Raw genomic sequence first — 21486 nt, 5'->3', positions numbered from 1 at the left:
ATTGAATTTTGGCCTAGCCTCGATCATCATTACTAAAGTCAGCACGATGGAAAACATACCATAGTCTCGATTATCTATATCATGATTACATTATAAATAGAAGTCGAACCGCAAATTGGAACCTAATCCAATAAACATCGAGAGTTGATAATGGTCTGGGTAAGTTAATTAATGTCTAATTAATAATTTAGATAACATTTCAGGCCTAAAGAAAGACCTGCAATAGGCAGATTTAGCCCTTGAATAATGTATGTTTAATATGATTAGTACAATGACATCATTATGTTTAATCCACCGTAAAATGAATATTTTAAAAACATTTAATTATGAAAACACAAATACAAATTTCCATCTGGAAACTATTCTCCCGGTTTGGATTAATTCGGGATAAGGAGATTGTTGAGTAGGTGATAGGTGACGCGTTTCCATTTATTCTTTATCGATTTCCAACTTTCCAGGGTTCTTTGAATTGCATGCCCTGTGAATTATTTTGTGTGGCCGCACGTAACCGACTAGACACCGTTCCCTGTCCCCCACCCCCAATCCTGCAGCACTGGACTCCCTTAGAACGTTCTCGGTCAAAATCTTCATATAACTCTGGACCCCGTAGTTAGTGCACCCGTGCCATTCTCACTTCCAGGAACCACATAAAACCTTGATAGAGTCTTGACGCCCCAGAAACCACACAAAACCCTTGATAGAGTCTTGACGCCCCAGAAACCACACACAACCTTGATAGACTTGACGCCCACTAACCACACAAAACCTTGATAGACTCTTGACGCCCCAGGAACCACACAAAACCTTGATGACTCTTGAAACCCCAGAAACAACACAAAGCCACAGAAACCACACAAAACCTGTTAGTTATCTTTGAATATTCAATACAAATAAAATACGAGTAGCGGACCCCCCCCCCCCCCCAAATAGCGCACTAAATACCTTAGACGTTAAACCAAGTTACATTACATGTGGTATTTTACTTACATCAGCATTATCGGTCAACCATATATAGGTCTCAAACTGAGCGTAGTAGGGGGTTGGTGGTCGAGTGGTCTATCGCATGCACTTTAGATCATAAGGGCTGTCATTGAGTTAAGTTTCGATCCAAGGCTTTCATGTGACAAGGAGCATGGTCGCCCGCCTAACCTCGTGGGTCCTCTCAGGGTCCTCGTCTCACCTCCCACTCCTAAAGGCCCTAGAAACGCAAGAAATGAATCGAAATAAAATTTTACCACATTTAGAGCGGACGTTAACCCCCGCCCCTTCTCTGTCGTTATCACTTTATTTACGCATTCCTTTCTGTATACAATCAGCTTGCCAAATATCGGTGCCCTTTTGCACATATCCCACCTTTTCTTTCATCTCTTTTGTCGTTTATAGAGAACTATGTTTGGTATGTTATAATGGAGTGAGGGAGTGAACCTCAAGTTATATATCTAAGTTACATCATCATTATCCATGGATTACCCAGCATCCTAGATGAGATATCACCATGGTATCTCGTGCTACACGGGAGGTAACTATAGATGTATAATTAACACTGGGTGGTATAATGGTTGCTATGTGTTGCACGTGTTGTTATAGTGATTCTATAAACAGATAATTCTTAATAATCTTCACTCTTTCTTAATTACCTAATTTATTAGATGTTTTCATATTCCCATTTCTGGTTACTGGTTAATCGACACACACGGTTTATCAGTTTACTGGTTAATCGACACACACGGTTCACCAGTGCAAGGGGTGGGGTGGGTTTCGACCTTCAGATTGTCCACACGGGTCAGGGGCAAACATGATGTAATATATGTTTTTTTTTCAAAATGACAAAAACATCATCCTCGCACACCGAAATATATAGGGGGTTGTTGGATAGCCTATTGATTAGCACGTGCGCGCTGTATCATAAGACCTGTCATTGAGTCAACTGGCGTGGTTTCGAATCCCCGGTTGTACGTGACAAGGAGTAGGGTTGCCTGTGCAACCTAGTGGGTTTTCTCCGGGCTCTCCGGTTTCCCCCCGCTGCTAAATACCCCTACGCGCAAGCGAATTATTGAAATACAATTAAACCATATGTTAGTCCCAAAATAACCTAGTCTGTGTCAAGTGGACGTTAAACCCCATCTCTCTCTCTCTCTCTCTCTCTCTCTTCTCTCTCTCTCCGAAATATATATTGGCCTAAGTGAGGGGTTTGTGTGAGAGGTGAAATAAGCTAGTTTTGTTTTTCATTCTTGAAGCGTCATCTGTTACGGATGAAGACCCAAAGGAAACCAATTGGTCCGAGGGCCCAGAGCTGCCCACTCCGTCCCTGCACTAGTGATAACATAGGGGATATTATTGGGGTCCCAGATTGTCGGAACGTTACGAATTAACGGAACTTCGACCGAGTGACACGGAATTCAATCCTGTTGTGGTTATATATCTGTAGTGGTGTGAGCAGAACCGTGACGTGACCATACGTTTCCGCTATGATGATTGAATCAGTTTGCGCATGCCTTGTCGCCTGGGGTTCTCAGGTTTACTCGATTACCACCCTCGAAGAATGGAGAGAATTCAATCAAGTACAATGGAAGATTTGATTGGACAATAAAAATACACACACCCCACCAAAAACCCCAAGTTTCCGCTCTCAGTACAGCAATGGTTAGAGAGGAATTTCTCAGGCCATTGCTTCATGACTATGTGCTACCCCTAACGTCTCGCGATCACGAGACTCAGTGTGAGTTATTGTAAGATCTTAACAGGATGGTCAATATTTACATTTTTCAAATACAAATGATTTATAGGAAGAAACTCGCACATACTCAGGGGCGAATCCAGGAATTTTTGCAGGAGGGGGTTAGCCTGGTTTCTGAGAAAATGTATCCCCACACCCCTCGACTTGAAATTTTTTTGAGAAATACACGGTCTCTATCTTCATTTTGGCGTATATACATACACATTGATCTTTTTAAAAAGAGAAATCCAACACCTCGTTTGACGTCAATTTTTATTATGAATTAATACGATGACATTGTGATTCAATTGTATTGATGCAAAGCATTAATTGTGATATGTCTATATCATTATCTTGCGCTTTGAGTGCCCATCCTGTCGCACCATCTGACGATAAAGGATAAAGCACAATTATGACACTTTTCTCATAAAAATGGTTGTTTTACAAATGTAGCTGAACAGGTTGGAGGGGATTGGACCCCCCCCCCCCCCCCTCTGGATCCGCGCCTGATACATTTAGCTAAATATCTCATAGACCCAGAACCAACTACTGCCCCACAATTACTTTAATGGTCTCTTCTAACCTCTCAGTCAAAATATGGCTACAAGTTGAATTGTTGAATTATTCAAACAGAAGACCTCCTTCTTGACAGATCATTTATCAAATATCGGGGTTTTATATTGATGAACTTCCAGACGCCTTGTTCAATAACTGAGTCGATACACTCCGGACTTTAATAAGTCGACTGCTGTGTTAGATGTCAAACCGGCAACTCATTAGATATGGCGATATTTGACAGAAAACACATTAGCCGTATTTATTAGAAAGTGTTGTATCGACAAATACATTGACCTAAACTTATAATAGAGTTATTTGAGTCAGAATTCGATACTGATGAAGTCATGATAGGTGACTGTGTAGTGTCCTCAGCCGGGTCGCCATTTGTTTAATTATAGGAATGGGTTTTGATAATATTGTTATATATAGACTGGCGTTAGGAGGACCGTATTGTTATAAACTGGTGTTAGGATACTAGGACCGTATTGTTATAAACTGGTGTTAGGATACTAGGACCGTATTGTTATAAACTGGTGTTAGGATACTAGGACCGTATTGTTATATATAAACTGGTGTTAAGATAGGAGGACTGTATTGTTATTTATTCTGCAACTACATGCAAATACAAGCAAATGTCATTGAATATAGTCATTAAATACAGTCATTGAATAACCTATAGTTGTATTCAATGGCTTGGACACGTACTACTTTTGTCCAGAATGACGTCACTTTCAGAAGTACGTCAAACTGTAATGACGTCACCACTACGCAACTACAATTTTTGTAAAAAAAAAGTAAGAAAAAAGGACGGAAACTATGATGAATTCTAACGTTATTGGTGATGATTTATTTTTTGATAATCTGGATAGTACAGTGTATTTTGAGATTTGCATTTGCATATCGCTCGTGGAATACTTGCGCAGGGATACATTCTCCTGAACCATTGAATATGGTCATTGAGTTCTATCTATATAATATAGATACTGATACCGGTAGGGGGCCGTATTGTTATATATATATATTGGTGGTAAACTCTATCAGTAAGGGGTAGGAGGGCCGTAGCTTTCATAAACAAACATTCGGAAGATAAAATCGCGGACAAGACGCACACATTGTAAGCCTATATATCAGACCAAGTGAATAAATTGTATGTTAACCTGATGAGTCTTTGACTTAAACACACATTATGTAAGAGCTAAACCTACATATTGCAGGTCTTTCGTTTGTCTTAAAGTGTTTTATAAATTATCAATTAGACATTTATTCACTAGGCCATAATCAACTCTCTATACCATCGGGTGGCAGTGATTTAAATGGATTTAAACGCCCAGGATATTGGATAAATTGATCAATAAAATGCATAATCGAGACATTGTCTCGTTTGTCCAGTACCGTTTCTACGATAAAAAACAATCTTTAGCAGTGGGAGGAAACCGGAGGACCCGGGGAAAACCCACGAGGTTGGACATTCGACCGGGGATTCGAAACCACGCCAGTTGACTCAATGATAGGCCTTATGATACAGCGCGCACGTGCTAACCATTCGGCCATCCAACCCTCCGTTTAAACAAAGAACTTGGACTCCCTTTGTCACCAATTAAATAGAAAGTAAAGAATATTGAAATGTTATGTTTTGATACCATTAATAAACAACACGTGTTTCGTCATACTACAGGAAGCTATAAATGGTATAATAAAATTACAATTATTGATTATGTTACCAGACTTAATGCTTTTATTGTCGAATATTACAATTTTAAAACACGCTCAGATCGGGAGGACATGTCGTTATGTGACACGATGTAAATAATTCATTTTATGGTATCTAAATGGAGAGAGAGAGAGAGAGAGAGAGAGAAAGAGGGAGGGAGAGGGAGTGTTAACGTCCACTCGACACAAACTAGGTCATTTCGGGACTAACACATGGTTCAATTTTATTTCCATAACTCGCTTAATTGTGCGTTGTTGTGGGAATCCGGAAAAAACCCATGTCGCTATGAAAAAAATCTAAAACGTTATTTCGACTGACGAAAATCAAGAAAATATATCAAATAAAATCACTTCTTTGCATCTTTAGATTGACAAAAATCAGTTTGTGGCAAGAAAGTAAAAAAGCGATAAGCGGCTTAGATTCTGATTTTGTAAAAGTTTAAAATTGATAATCTGGATTGTGTGCGGATATAATTTAATTTAGAAGAAATATCCAGATTCAGTTAGAAGAAATCAATCAACTTATATTATAGTTTAACTTACTAAAAACATCCCATTTTGATTAAATAAAAATATTAAACTGAATTTCATCTTTGTGTTGTGTAAAATTGTATATATTATGGTTTTCAGTATTATGCCATGTTTTTTTTTGTTTAAAGAAAAGATAAATCGGACTATTTTGAAGCGTAAATTGTATTATATACAAGATTAATTCAAAGTTCTTCCCACTGATATGAATTCGTTGCGCAATATATAGCAAGCTTAAATTACTTATATTAAAAGATGGGGATATTGGCGGTTTATAAAAGTGTTGCTAGGTTTGTTACATAACGTCATGTTGAAAGATGATGTTATTGGCTGCTAGGTTAGTTACATGACGTCATGTTATAAGATGGTGTTATTGGTTACTAGGTTTGTTACATAACGTCATGTTATAAGATGGTGATATTGACTGCTAGGTTTGTTACACGACGTCATGTTATAAGATGGTGATATTGGCTGCTAGGTTTGTTACATGACGTCATGTTATAAGATGGTGTTATTGGCTTCTAGGTTTGTTACATAACGGCATGTTATAAGATGGTGTTATTGGCTGCTAGGTTTGTTACATGACGTCATGTTATAAGATGGTGTTATTGGCTGCTAGGTTTGTTACATGACGTCATGTTATAAGATGGTGATATTGTAGGTTTGTTACATAACGTCATGTTATAAGATGATGTTATTGGCTGCTAGGTTTGTTACATGACGTCATGTTATAAGATGATGTTATAAAAACCGAAACGAATTAAAATGTTATACTGAAACAGATTTTGCCCTATTAATTTCAGGAACTAAGGATTTAAAAACGGAATTCATATTGTTTTTGGTTGTTTGCAGTGTTGAATAGATATAGCTTTATATCACGTGCCAAACTTCCGCACAAAATAAAGATATACAATACATTATTTGTACATATGACCACACACGTGATGTTCACGCACCTGTCTCTAGGTTTTTACTCACCATTCAAATGTCTTATTTACAAAACACACCCCAACATATAAACATAAATATTACTTTCAATATAAACATAAAGCTATGACTTAAATTACGTATTGTACACAATATTACCACATGTAGTGACAGTTGTATTTCTCAAAAATAGTGAAATTGAAGATATTTCATCGTTCATTCTAGTGGTATATGAAATGATGTGAAATGGAGTTTAACGTCCTACTGTTCTGCTCCGAACTGGGCTAATGAAGACGGGCATACGCCATACAGTGTGCTATGAGAGAAATTTTGCCTGTACAGTGGCACTACGGCCTACTCTTATATCGAATTCCAACTGTCAAGGGATCTTTTACGTGCAAGCCAATGTGCACACGGGGCCTCGGTTTTACTTCCCATCCGAACAACTAGACAGTTGTCCTTGTCAGATCCTCCGTCCTGTATCACTGACAAGGGAGAACTACGCCGGAATATCTGGATGAACTTTCTCGGCCAATGCAGGGATCGAACACCCGACCTACAGGCTAGCGAACCTGCGTCTTACTCGCATTTCATTTGCATCTTTAAGAAAACAAAATCAAAATACCAAAGCTAGATAATATCTCGGCATGAATTCAATCAGGTTTCGTGTTGATAGCAAGCAGCAAAGATCGAGGGGATTTCAATTTATCATAATTGTGTAAATATTGGAAGAATTTGCGCCATTTTTGGAGCGGGATTAATACTAAGTCTCTCAAAATATTTCAGCGAAAATTAAATGTGTTGTCAACACGACAAGCGTCACAAGTTGGGACATGTGTTGTCATCCAGCCATGCGTTACAAGTGGGGACATCATGTGTTGTCATCCCGACAGGCGTTACAAGTGGAGGCATGTGTTGTCAACCCAACAGGCGTTACAAGTGGGGCCATGTGTTGTCAACCCGCTAGGCGTTACAAGTGGGGACATGTGTTGTCAACCCAATAAGCTTTACAAGTGGGGACATGTGTTGTCATTCCGACAGGCGTTACACGTGGGGAAATGTCTCGAGACATGTTAATATTTAGATTGGTATAGAATTAATGACATCATGATATCTTAATATCATTAAATCCAGTCAGATGTATTTTTGTCGTAATTCTTTAATAGAAGAGTTTATATTGTCATAGTGGTCTGATACCTGTCCAATTAGCATCAATCACTTTTACTTTTTATTTTACAAGTAGATTATATATCCGACAGCATGTCTTGCTTTTGGCAGACCAACACTAGTGTTTCACACTCTCACTCGACTTCATTTATAATTTGATTAATTTAGGTAAATTGATCCTTTTCTAAACTTCGACTCAGACAGTGATGATTCTTTTCCAGACCACGATGCTAAAACTTGGCTAACCTAAATGTATGCGGTACCATACGTAATAATACTGTAGAATCTGTGAGTATTGCCAAACAAGGTCCAGAAACATGCAAGAGAGTTTTTCATTGGTTTTTATATTCTACAAATATCATATCTACCAATCAGAAACGTTGTTGTATTTTTGTATGTCGTATTCGAATTCACATAAGGTGGGATTGAGAAAGATAGGGTCGGAGAGAGAGAGAGAGAGAACAAGAGGGAGAGAGAGAGAGAATTGGGGACTGGGGATAGTAGAGCATGGATGAGAGGGAATGGGGTAAGATGGGATTAATATTATGTAAAGATCTGCTATATAAAAGTATATAATTTTACCGTTCTTGTTCCTAGATTCTGTATAGCACATTGTAATATAGCTTCTTCGCCTACACCAAATGTTGTATTAGTGGGTGTGTCGAGGAATGATGGTAGAGGATGACCAGTACTGGTTCCTGAAACTATAAAAATACGAGACAGGAATTATAAAACAGATTAACTGATAACAAGAGAACAACCACACGAATATACTCCTCCTCCACCCAGAATATGGTCGACTAAGAATCATGGCTGGGTACCCGGACCACTCGGACCAAAGACCACTCGGACCAAGACCACTCGGACCAAAAAAAAAAAGACCACTCGGACCAAAACTGAGACCACTCGGACCAACCTAAAAGACCACTCGGACCAACCCAAAAGACCACTCGAACCAATCAATTTATGTTGGAAGACCACTCGAACCAATCAATTTATGTTGGAAGACCACTCGGACCAATATTAAAAAATATTAAAAAATAACAATACAAAGGAGCGAATAATTTATAGGTGAATCTATACATAATTTAAAAATGTCCCCCTTCCTTACATAAGAGCTAATATTCATATTTTTTGTGGTCCCAGTAGTCTTTTTGTTTGGTCCGAGTGGTCTATCAATTGGTCCGAGTGGACTTTGGTCCGAATGGTCATGCATTCCATGGCTGAATGTGGTAAATAATCCTTCTTGTGATTAAATATATTGGTTAATGAAATAAACGGGTTTTAACTTTTATGGACCAATCGGTCCCATGAAAGCATCGCTAGTATATCATCACTAGAGTTATATAGCTATAATATAACCATGGTATATCATCACTAGAGTTATATAGCTATAATATAACCATGGTATATCATCACTAGAGTTATATAGCTGTAATATAACCATGGTATATCATCACTAGAGTTATATAGCTGTAATATAACCATGGTATATCATCACTAGAGTTATATAGCTATAATATAACCATGGTATATCATCACTAGAGTTATATAGCTATAATATAACCATTGTATATCATCACTAGAGTTATATAGCTATAATATAACCATTGTATATCACCACTAGAGTTATATCATATAGCTGTAATATAACCATGGTATATCACCACTAGAGTTATATAGCTATAATATAACCATGGTATATCATCACTAGAGTTATATAGCTATAATATAACCATGGTATATCATCACTAGAGTTATATAGCTGTAATATAACCATGGTATATCACCACTAGAGTTATATAGCTATAATATAACCATGGTATATCATCACTAGAGTTATATCCAATCTGATTAAAACACGGATCCTTTTTCGTTTCGTTTTTATAGTTCAAAGTTTCGTTTTACTTGTCTTTACAACACTAGGATCTGGAAAAGTTGTTATAATTAACGTGTTCTGAATGATGTTAGCTATTAGTTAATGAAACGGTCTGTTACGGCGAGCTTTAGGCGTATTTTGCACGGAACGGTGGGTAATCCACTAGTAACATCAATGCTGATGGGTTAATCAAATGTCTGACCTCATGGGGTCAAAAGCCGCTCGTGTGACGTTTGACGCGACCTATCGCGTCATGTAGTGTAGGCCATCGACAGTATAAAAAAACCGAAACGAAATATAGATCTGTATTTTAATGAGATTGAGTTCTATCATATAGCTGTAATAAAACCAGTTGTGCGATGATCTGTTGATGATTATAAAAGTGGACGATCTTCTATTTAACGTCTAGTGTAGTTATTATGATAGAATTCCCTTGATTCAAATATTGTTGTTCATTTATTCGTGCAATAAAAACAAAATGATATTTTGATGAGTTTCAATGCGTGGGATTGGTTGATGATAATAGGTTGTGTCTACACTGTGGCAATTGTCCATATTGAAACAAGGAGGTCGGGATGGGGGTGGAGAATAATCTAGCACGTGCGTGGGCTGTGCTGGATGATATGGTTCTTTGGGTCCACTGTAGTCCACGTTTTACTCGTGCGTTGTGGTTCTACATGTCTGTCAACAGTGCAAAGCCGTTATTGTCATCTATCGTTAGTTTTCACTCTATTCCTGTTTTCCCCGCCGCGAATCAATGAAAGTAAAATTTTACCTTATGCTAGGGGTTTGGGATAGGCTTAGGGTTAATCTGGTCCCAAAAGTAGTGTTACGTAGTATTTAAACCCCCTTGAAACAAATTCCTGACTATTGTTATCCAGTCATATATTATTAGTCGGGGCAAATAAAACCGAAATGTGGAGTGACCCCAAACAAATTGCAAAAGAAACTAATGAAGTTGGGTTCGATCATACATATATCAGACAGCATCATACCCAAATTCGGCCGAAATCGGCTGAGGCGAAATGCCGTAATTAACATAATTCAATACGGTCTTATCTTGACACGACAATGCCACTGTGACGTCATCAGCTTGCTCATGTCGACAATAAAAGAGGCGAAATTAAAGAGAATTTATCTACGGTAAAATTCAGAAATTAGTTTATTACAGTCAATCGACACCCAAAAGCGAGTCCAATTTCTATAAGTCCATCCAAACTGTCTGTTCCAGTTCATCTTCATCCAGTACGACAGGGCTTGTGGAATTGTCTCTCCGTTGCAACTTGCACACACATTCGTACATTCTAGTCCATATCGACGACAGGAACATTTTGTTGTAGCGCACTCTCCCTTACATGTACAGCGAACTACTTTTAGTAGATGCGGTGGTGCTAACGGTGTGTCCATGCGGCGTGGCAATAGAGTTTCACCGCGTAATTCCCAACCCCAGTCCGTTGGATTCAATCTATTATCGTCCCCCATCCAGCATCGTACTTGCAAAAATACGCGTAAGGAATGATATTTCGCGGAGTCATATATATATTAATGTATAGCAGAATGGGCTCTCTGGACCGGTCAAATTTTACTTTTTTAGTCCATATTTCTGCTTTGGCTTACATTGTCAGGGTTTTGTGATAGGATTATTCTAGCGTTAAGGGAGTGGCGGTGGTTGAGTGGTAAGGGAGTGGCGGTGGTTGAGTGGTAAGAGAGTGGCGGTGGTTGAGTGGTAAAAGATTGGTGGTGGTTGAGTGGTAAGGGAGTGGCGGTGGTTGAGTGGTAAGAGAACTAAACTTTAGACCAGAATGTCCTGATTTAAATTCCAGAAGGGTTTGGAAAGGATCCCGGTATGTTTATAATTTATCAGGGGTGACGCCTGTGGGGTGGACGAATAAAGGATTGCTTAATCGTTCGGATGGGACGAACAAGAGGGCTCTTTTAGTTATACATGTGTGCATGTTAAAGGTTCCTTGCTGGTTGGAATTCGTAAAAGAATCCTTGACAGTTGGAATTCGTAAAAGAATCCTTTGCGGTTGAAAACAATACTGTCTGAGTAACGTCCAACTCGTCAGCTGTGAATCCGTGGACGTTAAAAATAACACTATGGTAGTCTCCCACCCCCAATTCCTTCCATGGCCTCATCTCCATTTCCAGTCTTGAAAATTATCAAAGAGACACTAATCTTAATCAAGTTAATTTTTATTCCCAAAACCATCAGAAAAGAAAGGATGGGGAGAAGGATAATGTCAGAATTAATCTAGACTCTCATTTCAAAAAATATATATAACTGTATTTTAGGGCGATCTGGGACAGGCAAACACGTACTATCCAGAATAATATAGACTAACATACACCACAGGGACTTGAAACCAATCCACAAGATAGCATTCATAGACATAGAAACGATTTGTTTTAACTATCAAATATGGTAAACCAATCAACTTACAAACACACACACACGCGCGTGTTTCTGTCCCGGGATAGTTTTCTTGATTACCATGAACCGAGAAATTAACAAACTCGTTTCGGGAATATGTTTTGCCCTCTTCGAACCCGCGTTGTTAAAAAAAAAACGAGGATGCGTAAACGGTAACCCAAAACAATTTATAAAGAAAAAAAAAAACCACACACGCGCTTCTGATCCGGGACAGCTTTCTTGATTACGAGTCACCCCAACTGAGATAATAGACCCATTAAAGTGTTGCGATATGTTTTTTTTTCTCTTCGAAGATGGCCGAATTGTTAGCACGTGCGCGCTGTATCATAAGGCATGTCATTGAGTCAACCTCGTGGGTTTTCTCAAGGTCCTCCGGTTTCCTCTCACTGCTAAAGAGCCTTACGCACAAGCGAATTATTGAAATAAAATTTAACCATATGTTAGGCCCGAAATAACCTAGTTTGTGTCAAGTGGACGTTAAACCCATCTCTCTCTCTCTCTCGCTCTCGAACTGCGTGCGTAAAAATCCTAACGAGGATGAGTAAACAGTAAGCCCAAATTAACTCGATGCCACCACTTCCTTAATTACTAAGAACTGAGACCAGGAAAATATTAAAGTATTGCGATGTGTTTGCCCTATTCGAACCAACGCTGTTAACAAAAACTAATGAGTATAACCAAACAATAACCCCGAATCGTTCCCGATAATGTTTCCGGTTCTCCGCGCCATATCTGTTATTCCTTAAAACAAACGACAGATTTATGCACGAAGACAAACCGCTGTAATGTTTTCTAAGATGAGAAAAGCGTGTTGTGGTCTTAGATATAAAATATCGTTATTAATCACTACCTACGAGTTGTATTATGATTGAACGCGTTCGACTTGATCCGGGGTGTAAGCAAATATCCCCCGACATTATACATCACTAAATTTAGTGTTGTATAAAGATTTGACCTTACACCAGAAATTAATTAGAGACGCCATTAAACACGATGCTTGAACAAACACATCAATACAAGTGGAACCCCTTTCAATCATTTCACATTCTAACAAATTTCATCTACATTATACACACAAACTGTAAATCATGAGAGAGATGGAGTTTAACGTCCACTCGACAAAAACTAGGTCATTTCGGGACTAACATATAGTTCAATTTTATTTCAATAATTCACTTGCGCGTAGTGGTCTTTAGCAGTGGGAGGAAACCGGAGGACCCGGAGAAAACCCACGAGGTTGGACAGACGACCCTACTCCTTGTCACGTACAACCGGGGAATCGAAACCACGCCAGTTGACTCAATGACAGACTTTATGATACAGCGCGCACACGTTAACCATTCAGCCATCCAACACCCCCCCCCCCCCCCCCAATGAAAACAGGCATACCATACAGTGTGCTATGGGTAAAAATTTGCCCGGACAGCGGCGCTACGGACTACTGTTATATCGAGATCCCGTGTATACACTGGCGTGCACATAAAAGATCCCTTGGCATTTGGAAATTGATATAAGAGTAGGACATAGTGCCGCTACCCGGGCAAAATGTCCTTCATAGCACACTGTATGGCGTATGCCCATCTTCATTTGCCCAGTTGGGGCAAAACAATATTGTTATAGTCCTCTAATCTCATGTAAACCCGTACGTCATATAGTCTCGTACGTCTATTATTGTTACAGTCCTCTAATCACATACAGTCTCGTACCTCATGTAGTCTCGCACGTCTAGTGTTTTACAGACGTCTAATCTCATGTAGTCCCGTATATCTAGTGTTTACAGTCGTCTATTCCCATGTAGTCCCGTATATCTAGTGTTTTACAGTCGCCTAATCTCATGTAGTCCCGTATATCTAGTGTTTCACAGTCGTCTAATCTCATGTAGTCCCGTACATCTAATGTTTTACTGCTGTTGCATTCATTAATAACAATATGTCACTGGTCTTAAAAATTCTTACAGAATCAATATTTGTAATTTTATTATCGTCGACGACATGTTTCCTGACGAACCATATGTTACATACCAACTTGAATAATTAAACATTTCAATATTCACAATTCATTTTTTTTTATTAATTTAATTTCATTTCAATTCATTCGCCGAGTTCACGAAGACATAACATTCTTATTGTACTATTGTAGTTTGTATTCAAAGACACAATAAATACATTCGCTGATCGTCACGTGCAACACTGACGAATCTCTTTGGCAGACTATCGCCATAGAGGAGACGACCACTGTAAGGATTTGGTCGCATTATTTCTGTTACGTCTTTTTTGTATTTCTGATTGTTTTCAAATTTGAGTGAAGTCTGTGCCACTACAGACCCGGGACTATACAGTGGACGCTTACGGCTTGCCCCCGGATCCATTCACTTGATTTGATATTTGTTTATTTGGTGTAATGTCTATTTTCTGTCTTGTCCTCAGGTTTATCTTGTAGATTTTTGTTTTGCGTGTAGTGCGGTCCTCCTGCACTTACTATTGGTAAATGTGAATCTTTAATAATGGTTAATTTTCAGAATATTGTATTTTACAAGGTATTCCTCCCTAAAATGAAGGTTAGATTTGAAGATAATTAAATTAACGAAGTTTCCCCACCTGCTACTATCACGCATCAGTGTCATCTAGTCGTTAGGAAGGGTGGGGCGTGGTTGTGCACGTTATAGGCCCACCAGACTACCGATGGAATAAAGAGAAGGTGGAAGCACGACTATCAAAGGAGAATTCTCCCCAGTAGCACACGTGACCATGTTAGCTTCTGATGATCAACGTATTATGTTCCTTTCATATCATCATCTTCTGAAATCCAAAGTCCAACTATCACTTCGTTAACTTTACTTAATGGTGGATGTCGTATACGAGGCAGGGAGTGGGTTATAGAACACATGATACCATATCTACAACCCTTTAAATGCACATAGCTTGTATATTTGTCTTTAGCACCATGTTTTAGTTTTTAGTATAGACCACCCGATACCACTTCAACAACCCATATAACTATTAATTCTTGTACTTTTGACCTTTACGCAATGTTTAAAGTTACAATTTCATATTTTCTAAGAAAGTCAAAACATAATTATTTCTATGTCTTTTGCTCAATAGGTTGTCAATTACTATTATACGATCATAGGTGTCATTCTCGCACATAAAACTAATTTACACCGGAAATATTAACACAATTACCTCCCAATTACCTCCCTTGTTTTCTATTCTCCACCATGGAGTAGCTATCTTCAAACGTTGGAATTTGAAGATAAAAATGATATTTTTGCCAATTTCTCAACTGGCAATAGCGAATTATAGGATCAATAGGATTATTCTTTAACAAGGCCGGGCTGTTTATAGATACCATCTATTTTAAGGCTTTATTTTAATAAATTTTAAAAATATAACTTAAAAATATGAAATTGCAATTTTAAGTTTTAGTCTAGAACACTTAATGCCACTTTCACAAGCAGCGAGTTCACACAGCGTTTAGGTATTGTTGTACTTTTGCCACGAACGTCATGTTTAAGTTGTTATTACTTGTATTACTTTAAACTAATCAAATTACCACCACAAACTGCCAGCAGATCAAAATATTATCTTAAACGATGTAACTAAATAACTCCCATCATTCCAATCTTTATATTCTCTAATACGATTGGCACTTCACGCTCACTTCCGCTAATAACGTAATATCCTAAAGCCATTGGTGACGTAACCGTTTACAGGAGAAGGTGATTTGATTACGAGGCTAAAATCCTTGAATCATTTGTTCGATAGATTTCTCTACTGGTTGTTATCTCACTAACGTATAAATATAGCCAGTCATTGAAGAAACTAAACACAAGCATAATTTAATAATAGGTTGAATTATTTCATGCATATTGGCTTTTAGTTGGGATAAAGTCGTCCATTTTATACATCCAGTTCCATCAATGGAAGCCATATAATATATCATTCATGTTTTCTGAAAAAAATACTTTTTACTTTCAAGGTTAAATGGTACTATTCAAGAGCTAAATCTGCCTATTGCAGGTCTTTCTTTAGGCCGTAAATTTTATATAAATTAGATATATATATGAACATGAAAAGACCATAATCAACTCTCGATGTCATCCGATGGCTCAGATTTTAACTAGATTAGAACAGTTTGTCCATTTAATGATTTGATTTAAAATGGAGAAGCGAGACCAAGCCTCTAACAACCAGCAATGTAGTTACGATAATAAACAATCAATGCACACTAAAACAGTGATTAATTCGCTCATTTCAATATATTCATTTTTCATTATCTATTTTTTAACTATTTTAGCAAAAACGACCAGCTCTTTATCAAAATCTAACATAGTGTATTTTTAACTTATATATTTCAAATAGGAAAAATCACAAATAGGCACACGAACATTGATAAGACAAATCGCGGACACTGTAAGTCACCCGCAAAATCAGAAATGAAATGGGGTTTAACGTCCTACTGTTTTGCTCCAAACTGGGCTAATGAAGACGGACATACGCGATACAGTGTGCTATGGGGGACATTTTGCCCGGACAGCGGCACTACGGCCTACACTTATATCGAATTCCAACTGTCCAGGGATCTTTTACGTGCACACCAATGAGTACACGGGACCTCGGTTTTTCGTCTCATCCAAATGACTAGACAACTGTCCTTATCAGGCCCTCCGTCCTGCATCACTGACAAGAGGGGACCACGCCGGAAAATCTGGATGAATTTTCTCGGCTTATGCAGGGATCGAACACCCGACCTCCAGGTTAGCGAGCCATCTTCTTACCCACTTAGCCACCGTGACCCCCCCCCCCCCCCGCAAAATCAATTGACATCAAATGGTGGCTAAAATGCCTATTATTGTGTCAAGTTCGGGAGTCACGGCAGAATATCCCAAGGAAGTTGGCTAAAACCAAGAAGAACACTGGATTCACTGTTTAATGTGCACGACACCAGTCAACGCCGTAACAGTTTATATTTCAGAGCCTTACTTTAATAATTCGAAGAGTTATCTAATTTTTGTTGTTACAATATCAAATCAACAACAATCGACTGATAGTATTCAGACACAGTTTTATACAGATGGAAACGGTCCAGACAAACTTTCCCCCTGGAGATGATTGAAGGAGAAATTGTTAAAATAATCGCGCCAACACCAAGAGTAGAATTGTTATATAGACGTAATCTTTAGGGGAAAGTGAAAATATTTCTTGTAAAACTAATCTATTGAAGAATTGGAATCTATGTAATTTAAACAAACTAACTAGACAAATACAGGTTGTTTTTTTTTTAAAAAAATACCCGGGTTTTTTTTTTGCTCAAGACAAATTTAATTTTAATTGCGTTTCTAGCACCAAAAATGTCAAATGTACATACTATATATCTATATATGTTTGAATTTTAATTCTTGGTTATATTCTGTTTTTTAGTTCAGAAACTAATTTACAGGAGAGAGAGAGAGAGAGAGAGGGAGAGAGAGGGAGAGAGAGAGAGACTCATTGACAAGACCTTATGAACATTGAGTACGTTCCCCAGCCTAACCTCGTGGAAATTTCTCCGAGTTTACCGGTTTCCTCGCACTGTCAAAGAACGATATAAGCTAGCGAATTATTTAAATAGAATTAAAAATTGTACTGTCAAAGAACGATATAAGCAAGAGAATTATTTAAATAAAATTAAAAATTGCACCATATGTTAGTCTCGAAAGGACCTAGCTTATGTCGAGTGGAGGTTAAACCCCATATCGCCCTCTTTGCACCTATAACTAAATTTGATATTTACTTTCATTCATCTAAGATTGTTTTATTTACCACACAATTACCGAAAGGCCATGGCGTTGATTTTTTTATTAGGTTATTTATTGTTGAATTTACATTCATATGTTGGGGGGTGGGGGGGTGGATGGCTGAATGGTTAGCGTGCGCGCGCTGTATCATAAAGTCTGTCATTGAGACGACTGGCGTGGTTTCGAATCCCCAGTTGTACGTGGCAAGGAGTAGGGTCGCCTGTCCAACCTCGTGGGTTTTCTCCGGGTAATCCGGTTTCCTCCCACCGCTAAAGAGCCCTACGCGCAAGTGAATTATGTAAATAAAATTAAACCATGTGTTAGTCCCGAAATGACCTAGTTTGTGTCGAGTGGACGTTAAACCCCATTTCTCTCTCTCTTTCTCTCACACACACACATTCATATGTGTACTTTTTTGTAAGGAGGGGATTTGGTTAACACCCATTAATATAAACTCACTACAAATTATTCTTTGAGACTGAGATATATCTGGCACAGTAAATACAATGTTTAAAACAAACTGCAAGCGTACATTTAAAATGGGAGAAAGTCCGTTGGACAAATTTTCTAGAATGTGAGATAATCATCTTCATCAAACTAAATTGATTTGTGAAGTGAACCCCGCACTAAACACTACTAAATGTACAAGACCCGCAGGCAATCGGGTGATGAAAATCACGTAAATTTTACGAGAACTTGGACGATTTTGGCATCACATTATAGGAACTGATAATTGCTAGGGCTTCTGGCATTACGATATTTGAAAAAGGCGTTTTGACACCACGGCATTTAAATGTTGGCATACGATTCCGTGGTTTGGCACCTTGATATTCTGTGATGTTAAATATTCTATATATTTGTATACAATATTAGCATGCTCTTTCCCCAGTAGCTATCTGAAATAATCTGAGGTATAACGCATTAAAATACACTAATTACTCACTGGATTAATTTCCCGCCTTTACTGTTGAAGTTAAATGAATGACAGCAATAATTGGAGGGGATTAATAAACTATTTAGAATAACTTTATGAATAAAATAGTTTAAATTACAACCAGAAATATAACTCCTGCTGACACAAATTAAACTAGAAATAACTCATACTGACACGAATAGCAAGGATGTGTGTATTTAATTAAAAAGGTATATTAATTAACCTCCCTCCCCCAAACTCCCCGCCCAGAGAAACGAATGAACATTGATATCTATGAAATGAAATGGTGTTTAATATACTGGGGGATCACGTAGGCGATAGTGCCGCTGCCCGGGCAAAATGTCCCTCATAGCACACTGTATGGCGTAAGCCCGTCTTCATTAGCCCAGTATAGGAGCAGAACAGTAGGACGTTAAACCCCATTTCATTTAATTTCATTTCATTTGTTTAATACACTTGTCTGCACCGACTGGGATAATGAAATAAAATGGAATGGGATTTAACGTCCTACTATTCGACAACGACTGGCCAAATGAAATGGCGTCGAACGTTTTACTTATGTGTACCGACTGGGTAAAATGAAGACGGGGGATAATGAAAAGGGGGCTACACCATGATGCCTGTTATGACGTCATTTCCGCTTAGTCGTCATCGAATCCCAATAGTCAAGATTATTTCTACGTCACAGCGTTATTTTGACTTTTCGAAACTGCCCCCGCGCTACATACTTATAGCGAATAAGTTTAAATGGTGTGTGTGGGGTGGGGTGTGGGTGTCATGGATGTTATTTAGTGATAAGCAATGAGTCTCAGTTCTTAGAGTAACATAATAATATGGTTCAGTTTTATTTTTATAATTCGGTGGCCTGTAGGGTTATTTAACATTGGGAGGAAACTCACGAGGTTGGACAGGCGACTCTACTCCTTGCTACGTACAACCAGGGAATCGAAACCACGCCAGTTGACTCAATAAAAGACCTTATGCTACAACGACACGCGTTAACCATTCGCCCCCTCCCACCCCGTGGCGATCACATCAGCAATGACCAAACTTTTTAAAGCTAATCTTAATTTGCCCATTTTAATTTGTCTGCGATACCGCAATCTAGGTTGAAGTTGACGTTAGGCTCGACACCAAGTCAAGCCAATTAAAACTCATTTCAACATATATGCGTAAGTTATAAACGTCATTAACCTTTCTAGTGATTTATTACGTTGCTATTTTTTAAAAAATAATATTTGTAAAATTGATATCTTTTTAAGAGATTAAAACGTACAAATAATTTAGATCAAAGGTTGAATAATTAGATCAAATATTCATTTCCATACCTACTCACATGGATGAAAAGTTAATCAATTCCGAACAATCTGTACTGCTGTCAATAATATCAGAAAGGTTTCAGTGCACTTTGACTACTGGAGCCATTAATTATTCAGATAGGTTTCAGTGCACTTTGACTACTGCAGCCATTAATTATTTTACACGTGGTGCATAGAACATTATCAAATTCTGATTATTTTGATAAAGATACAAAGTTGAAATTCTTGTAAACGAACGAAGTGTGGGGGTGGGAGGTATGGTATTAATCATGATATAGGCTATATCATGACGTAGGAACTGATTAACACTTAATTGTCCTTATATGGCTGGATTTGACCAAAACGTTGGGTTATTTTGCTGAGCTGTGTTGGTAATGAATTACTCGTCTAATTCAAGAGCCATGAAATGTGAATGCCCCTAACAGAGCACTATAGGACATTGTCTGGGACATGATAAAGACCAATAGAACCAAAATTTGACCATTACCTGGTTAGTGACAAATGTGATCTATTCCGAGATTCATTCTAAAATATCAACCCATTTAAAATGGAGACGTTAGATGTTTCTACTTTTTCACCCCATGCTAGAGTAGTCTCTCATTCACGACTGGTTTTTACTGCAAGTCTCTTAGCAGAAAATCTTAGTCGGTGATATCATCACCCTAGGTGCAAGCGGATGTAAATTTACAGAAGAAGTAGAAGATACTATTGGTCTGCGATGTTTAGATCCCAAGAAAAAGAAGAAGCTATTTAAAAGAAATGGAAAGATTGGCAACTCATATTGTAACCATGCAGTCGAGGAGTAGGCCTATCGACTTTAATTTGATTTGATTATATTTTTATCTGTAACCTCCTCCATACATGTATGTTGATTATAATATATATTTATATCATTTATATATCTTGTTTTGGTATCTCGTGATATTGTTCAATCCATGTTTCTACGTTTCTCGATTCTTGTCTGCGATATCACTGTTGTGGATATGTTTAGCCACGTTCATCGATTTGCTTCATTACAAATGGCTCTCGAAAGAATTATGGCACGCGATTCGTGTACCAATGGTAAAATGTTCATTTTGTGTTAAATATTAGATATCACAAGCCCATCTTTTCACGATAAGATCACAACAGCAATGTTGATTTAAATTGACTAGTAAGTCGTGTTTTCAATGTGGAAGACTGTGGATGATATTGAGTTAGAGACTTGCCACCTTTAAACTGTAAGACTGTCCAAGGGTTAGAATCACTAGAGAATGATATTCTGTCACCACTGTAATATAAACCGTAGTGGATACAGGTGAAATTTGTGAAACTATTAGGAACAGGCGAAACCATGAAACGGGGTGGACATTAAATTCCCTTTCATAAAATCCGAACCACCTGTTAGCTATAATCTGAGACGGTTAAGGGAAAGTGTGCAAAGGCCGAAATGGTTTAACACCTGTGTTTTAGATCGAAAAATCTGCCATTGAATCAAGTGACTTGGTTTCCTCTCCCTGCTTAAAACAAAACACAAATACGGAGTTTAAAGTCCACTC

The 21486-nt window shown here is 38.1% G+C and overlaps 1 long non-coding RNA gene across 2 annotated transcripts in view; it reads right to left on the bottom strand.

The window, feature by feature from the left end:
- The window catches only part of LOC126818818 (uncharacterized), a 152223-nt gene that overhangs the window by 29840 nt on the left and 100897 nt on the right, over nucleotides 1-21486 (bottom strand). For both annotated transcript variants that reach the window (XR_007679340.1, XR_007679339.1), the window contains one exon: nucleotides 8189-8310. This is a non-coding gene — a long non-coding RNA (uncharacterized LOC126818818). The remainder of the gene's footprint in view (nucleotides 1-8188; nucleotides 8311-21486) is intronic.

The sequence above is a fragment of the Patella vulgata genome, chromosome 4, assembly GCF_932274485.2.
Source record: "Patella vulgata chromosome 4, xgPatVulg1.2, whole genome shotgun sequence".
Classification (NCBI taxonomy): domain Eukaryota; kingdom Metazoa; phylum Mollusca; class Gastropoda; family Patellidae; genus Patella; species Patella vulgata.
This window is presented reverse-complemented; position numbering and strand designations above follow the sequence as displayed.